The sequence below is a fragment of the Strongylocentrotus purpuratus genome, unplaced genomic scaffold (assembly GCF_000002235.5).
Source record: "Strongylocentrotus purpuratus isolate Spur 01 unplaced genomic scaffold, Spur_5.0 spur5_scaffold_12, whole genome shotgun sequence".
Taxonomy (NCBI): domain Eukaryota; kingdom Metazoa; phylum Echinodermata; class Echinoidea; order Camarodonta; family Strongylocentrotidae; genus Strongylocentrotus; species Strongylocentrotus purpuratus.
The window spans coordinates 28461434-28467946 of record NW_022145597.1 but is presented as its reverse complement, the minus strand read 5'-3'; the positions used below and the strand labels follow the sequence as shown (position 1 = coordinate 28467946).

Sequence of the window (6513 nt, the reverse complement as noted above, 5' to 3'; positions counted from 1 at the left end):
GGAGGGTCGGATTTGTTTTCTTCAATTCATTAATTGATGCCATATCTGAAAGAGCTGAGTAGTTTGTTACGTAACTATTCAAAAATTGCAGGTGCAAGCTATTGAAAAGCCAAGCTTCCTTTATTCATTGGTGCCCTTTTATAGAATCCGTAGCGTATACTAAATTAATAGACCCGTGTTCTATTCATCATGCTATGTCAGGGCAGTAACCTATTGTCATATCACTTTAAGTTAAAGTCAGTAGTTTGCAGAATAAATGAAAATAACATAAAACCTCCCTAATATATCAGTAACTGAAAGAAAAAAATTAGGGGCAATTTTGACAACAAAGTAAAGTAAAGTCATTAACATGCAGAAAGTGTTAACAACATCAACAAACGAACCAGAGAATAAAATTGAGGCAACGCGGTCTTGTGGATAAGACTGATCGCATCACAATGCAATGTATCCGGTTCGACTCCCAGCTTCTCCTTTATTTTTTTTTAATTATTTTTTTTCTTCACCCATGATATTGACTTTCCATCTCTTTTTTTTAAAGGGGACACCCCCCCCCCTCCCCCAACCTCCTAAAAAAGGAGTAAATAACATGTGATACTCTTTCCTTTTTTTTTAAGAGCGACTTTTTGAATTACTTAGTCGTTAGAATACATCTTTTGATACATCTACAACAATAAGTATCAACATGAAAAAATACATAGAGATTGGCAGTGTGACACATTTAGTCTAGTGGATAGGCAATTGCCTGGTAACTGGAAGGTATCGGGTTCGACACCCAGCTAGTGTTTTTTTTTTTAATCTTTAAAAAAGAAAAACGTCTTTTGCTACATCTACACGATAAGTATCAATATGAAAAAATACATAGAAATTGGCAGTGTGACACATTTAGTCTAGTGGATAGGCAATTGCCTGGTAACTGGAAGGTATCGGGTTCGACACCCAGCTAGTGTTTTTTTTTTTTAATCTTTAAAAAAGAAAAACGTCTTTTGCTACATCTACACGATAAGTATCAATATGAAAAAATACATAGCGATTGGCAGTGTGACACATTTAGTCTAGTGGATAAGCAATTGCCTGGTAACTGGAAGGTACCGGTTCGAAACACAGCAAGTGCTTTTAAAAAAAAAATCTTTGTAAGAGAAAAACTTATGTTAAACCCCTTTTTATCTCACTCAAAGTCCATATTTATTGCTATAATTCTTTTAATTGATTGCTACAATTTTTTTAATTTTTTTAATTATTATTATTATTTTTTTTTTTTTTTGGGGGGGGGGGTAGCTGGCGGTCGTCGTCAGCTAGCTGGCGGTCGTCGTCAGCTAGCTGGCGGTCGTCGTCAGCTAGCTGGCGGTCGTCGTCAGCTAGCTGGCGGTCGTCGTCAGCTAGCTGGCGGTCGTCAGCGTGGCCTGCGGCCGGTAGCGGTAGCCACAGAGTCATGTCCATTTTAAAAACTAGATTCAAGAGCCTCTTATTGCCAGGTTAACATCGTTTTTTTACATTTTCAATCACAATTTCCTCGTTTAAATCACTCTCTACTGTCCCATACTATCCTTTTCCAGCCTGTAAACAACTCATTTGCAGCATGCATGCAATGAACGGTGCTTTACTCCTCCTATAAATTTTATAAAAGCGCCCTAATCTTGCACGGGGTGAGACAAAGGGCCTTTTACATTTGAAAGCATTCACCCCACCTCGCCTGTATACCCGAGCAGAATTAAATGGTGCTCAACAATAAAAACCCACAGTCTTGGGTCAAGATCGAGGTCTATATTTTTTTGTTTATTTAGTTATTTGTTTTAATTGACAGTACTGTAGTGACTAAACTCGTTTTTACCATTACAAAACTTGGTTTTTTATTTAAGAACACCGTACAGCATATTGGGTGTGTCTAATTTAAAACATACGTGTCAGACCCGAAGCCTCATTACTTTAATGGTCACGTGGGTCTGTGTACTTACGTTAAGGACAAAGTAGTCCCTTGATTATTTATCTATAAATTGTTTGTAGGTAAAGTTAAATGGACCGTAATGAAATTATGATATTTTCTCATGTATGTTTTATTGTTCTATCCTAAACTTGATTATTATACTTAGTTCAGAAGGATGTGCATTCATGCTCGAAAAGTAGTCCTTACGAATGCGCGCTATGTCAGGCAAGGCCCTGATGGGTATTTTATATAGCGGACATTCGTTCACTTGTTTTAAGCGATGCTGGTCTGTCTCCATTTACTCCGACACGCTTAAGTTTTGCCGTCAATGTAGCCTGTTTGTGTTGCACCATTTAAACAGGTATGTAGAGATAATTGAATATATTTGATGCTATTGAGTTTTACTTTGCTACCAGTGTTTATGATGCCGTAATATACGAGTCTGTTCATTAATTGTATATTATGTAATGAGATGTTTTATTCACTGTACGGTAGAAACGTACCGAGGCATGTTAAATGTATTCTTCTGTTATTTACGGGATTGATGAGTAGTCTGTAAGCATCAGACTCGGTTTATATATCATGGGGATTTTTACAACAAATACTGATGTAAATGTAAAAGTCCATAGTATATAATTGATGTTTCATGTTTTTTTTCTACTTTAGCCGCTGAGGCGTAAGTTGAGGTTACTGAGGTTACAAACTACGCTACAAAGCTACAATTGACGATGACGTATGATTTTTTCTTACCCGTGTGACATTTAGTCTAGGGTGAGTTGCGTAGGATTATTTATGTTGTGTATGCAATTTATTGTAGTTAAGACTATTTGATATCTATACATGCATTTACAGATAATATTGAATACTATGTATTTTATTTCTCGGTTTCTTAATTGCATTTCAATGTATATGAACTGAACTGAACTGTACTGCATTTTGTCTACAGAAATTTAATCCAAATGATGACTTGCATGATTTAATTATGTGATTATTGTACTTATGATGCTTTTGTTTTATTTTTCTGTACAATGCAGGGATTTCCGTTTTCCGTTTTTATTTATAAACGAAATAAACTTCATTTGCACTTCACCATGGCGTCTCAACTTCTTCATTTTTGTTGGCTATAATTTAAACCGTGGACCACGCGTCCCACAGTACTTTTACATATTAGGTATATTAGATACTCTGTTTTAAATACAATCAATTAGACTGTCGAGCAATGAATTATCTTCTGCTTCTTGTCCTAAAAACATATCTAATTACTGGATTTTAAAACGGTATCATTTGAATTTTCATTTCCCAGCATTATTTTGAACTGTCCCGAAATTGTTTTCCTTTCTTGAAATCAGACTACAGCCCCAGTCTATTCTTTTCTTATGCATGGGGATATTGAAAGGCCTTGTCCTCCCAGACAAGGATAAAAAGCTCATTCAGTAGGCTACCTTTAGGGACAATACTTTAAAATAATGCTGTCATTGTTGCAATGTCAGGAATGCTATTATTACCTCTTTGGTAATCCTCGTATTTGCCAAAAGTATTCGCTCAATGAAGGGAGGGTCGGATTTTTTTTCTTCAATTCATTAATTGATGCCATGTCTGAAAGAGCTGAGTAGTTTGTTACGTAACTATTCAAAAATTGCAGGTGCAAGCTATTGAAAAGCCAAGCTTCTTTTATTCCTTGGTGCCCTTTTATAGAATTCGTAGCGTATACTAAATTGAATAGACCCGTGTTCTATTTATTATGCTATGTCAGGGCAGTGACCTATTGTCATATCACTTTAAGTTAAAGTCAGTAGTTTGCAGAATAAATGAAAATAACATAAAACCTCCCTATATATATCAGTAATATCAGTAACTGAAAAAAAAAAAATAGGGGCAATCTTGACAACATCGGACTACAAAAATAATAATAAATATGCCTCCCGAAAGCGTGAAATCAGTAAATCGGCATATTTTGTAAAGTCATTTTCATGCAGAAAGTGTTAACAACAACAAACGAACCAGAGAATAGCAATGAGGCAAAGTGGTCTTGTGGATAAGACTGATCGCTTCACAATGCAATGTATCCGGTTCGACTCCCAGCTTCTCCTTTTTTTTATTTATTATTATTTTTCTTCACCCCATGATATTGACTTTCCATCTCTTTTTTTTAAAGGGGACACCCCCCCCCCTCCCCCCACCTCCTAAAAAAGGAGTAAATAACATGTGATACTCTTTCCTTTTTTTTTAAGAGCGACTTTTTGAATTACTTAGTCGTTAGAATACATCTTTTGATACATCTACAACAATAAGTATCAACATGAAAAAATACATAGAGATTGGCAGTGTGACACATTTAGTCTAGTGGATAGGCAATTGCCTGGTAACTGGAAGGTACCGGGTTCGACACCCAGCTAGTGTTTTTTTTTTTAATCTTTAAAAAAGAAAAACGTCTTTTGCTACATCTACACGATAAGTATCAATATGAAAAAATACATAGAAATTGGCAGTGTGACACATTTAGTCTAGTGGATAGGCAATTGCCTGGTAACTGGAAGGTATCGGGTTCGACACCCAGCTAGTGTTTTTTTTTTTTTAATCTTTAAAAAAGAAAAACGTCTTTTGCTACATCTACACGATAAGTATCAATATGAAAAAATACATAGCGATTGGCAGTGTGACACATTTAGTCTAGTGGATAAGCAATTGCCTGGTAACTGGAAGGTACCGGGTTCGAAACACAGCAAGTGCTTTTAAAAAAAAATATCTTTGTAAGAGAAAAACTTATGTTAAACCCCTTTTTATCTCACTCAAAGTCCATATTTATTGCTATAATTCTTTTAATTGATTGCTACAATTTTTTTAATTTTTTTAATTATTATTATTATTTTTTTTTTTGGGGGGGGGGGGGTAGCTGGCGGTCGTCGTCAGCTAGCTGGCGGTCGTCGTCAGCTAGCTGGCGGTCGTCAGCGTGGCCTGCGGCCGGTAGCGGTAGCCACAGAGTCATGTCCATTTTAAAAACTAGATTCAAGAGCCTCTTATTGCCAGGTTAACATCGTTTTTTTACATTTTCAATCACAATTTCCTCGTTTAAATCACTCTCTACTGTCCCATACTATCCTTTTCCAGCCTGTAAACAACTCATTTGCAGCATGCATGCAATGAACGGTGCTTTACTCCTCCTATAAATTTTATAAAAGCGCCCTAATCTTGCACGGGGTGAGACAAAGGGCCTTTTACATTTGAAAGCATTCACCCCACCTCGCCTGTATACCCGAGCAGAATTAAATGGTGCTCAACAATAAAAACCCACAGTCTTGGGTCAAGATCGAGGTCTATATTTTTTTGTTTATTTAGTTATTTGTTTTAATTGACAGTACTTTTACATATTAGGTATATTAGATACTCTGTTTTAAATACAATCAATTAGACTGTCGAGCAATGAATTATCTTCTGCTTCTTGTCCTAAAAACATATCTAATTACTGGATTTTAAAACGGTATCATTTGAATTTTCATTTCCCAGCATTATTTTGAACTGTCCCGAAATTGTTTTCCTTTCTTGAAATCAGACTACAGTCCCAGTCCTAGACAAGGAAACAGAGCCTCTACATAATAGACTTCGTTCGTACGCCATTTGCTTTGAATATTCATTCATAGTATTTCGATAGCATTACGTCATCTTTCATACGCCTGTCCGGCATGCATTTCGAGGAACTTGTACTTTTCTATCGGTAGCGTACATAGAGATACATACTACTAAGCAAAGAGATTCGATCATACACAGTATGTCCTTCGTAGGAGGACTAGAGGGCCAACTAAAATCGTGACCTTTGACATTTCATAGGTTTTGCAGTGGATGAATTATTGGGGTTTTCAGTCAGACCGCAGCCGGTGCGAAAACCCTCTATTTTATTCAGCACGTATGCAAGAATTTACGTGTCTTGCATACGTAATGAGTAGTGCAGACGGTCTTCCCGATCGGCAGTTTTTGCCTTTATAATTGTTCATTTCTCATGAAATGGGTCTTATTTCAAAGATAAGAAGTTGCACTCTCTATATACTTATATGACAATCATGTTTAATATATTTTGGAAACAGATATTTCGCCTTGAAAATGGGGTTTTTCGACGATAAATCTATCTAAAGAGTAGGGCTGATTTTCACATAGAAATCATTCTTGCGTCAAGAAGATGTTATAATCAGCATAAAGCATAAATATTTTTCTTTACAATGATATCAAAATTATTATATTTTACGCTGTACCAAAGTCAGGAACCAAGAAAAATCACGCGAATGTTCATGAATAATTAAAAAAAGTAGTCAACTTTGCCGATGTGAAAATAGAGCGTTCTGATTGGCCAAATACGTCAACTACGTCACATATGTTCCGCTTTGGTTTATTAACATTCTGAATACCAAATTTGAGTAAGCATTCCTTGTGGCGTGCGCCTGTAATGCACGTGCGCGCAAGCAGTCATGACAACAACCTTAGGACCCTGGATCAATTACGTCACTTGCCTTTTAAATAATATTTTTCTACATTATTTCTTTTTTAATCATTTTTCTTAATTTTTTCGGCCAGTCGGTGGCGCGGCGGAGCTCCCTGGAGTT

The 6513-nt window shown here is 36.3% G+C and overlaps 1 long non-coding RNA gene across 1 annotated transcript; it reads left to right on the top strand.

The window, feature by feature from the left end:
• Positions 1-1811: 1811 nt before the first annotated feature.
• LOC115922755 lies at positions 1812-3010 on the top strand. The gene is made up of 2 exons (XR_004063596.1): positions 1812-2282; positions 2588-3010. It is a non-coding gene; the product is annotated as an uncharacterized LOC115922755 (long non-coding RNA).
• The last annotated feature ends 3503 nt before the right edge of the window (positions 3011-6513 follow it).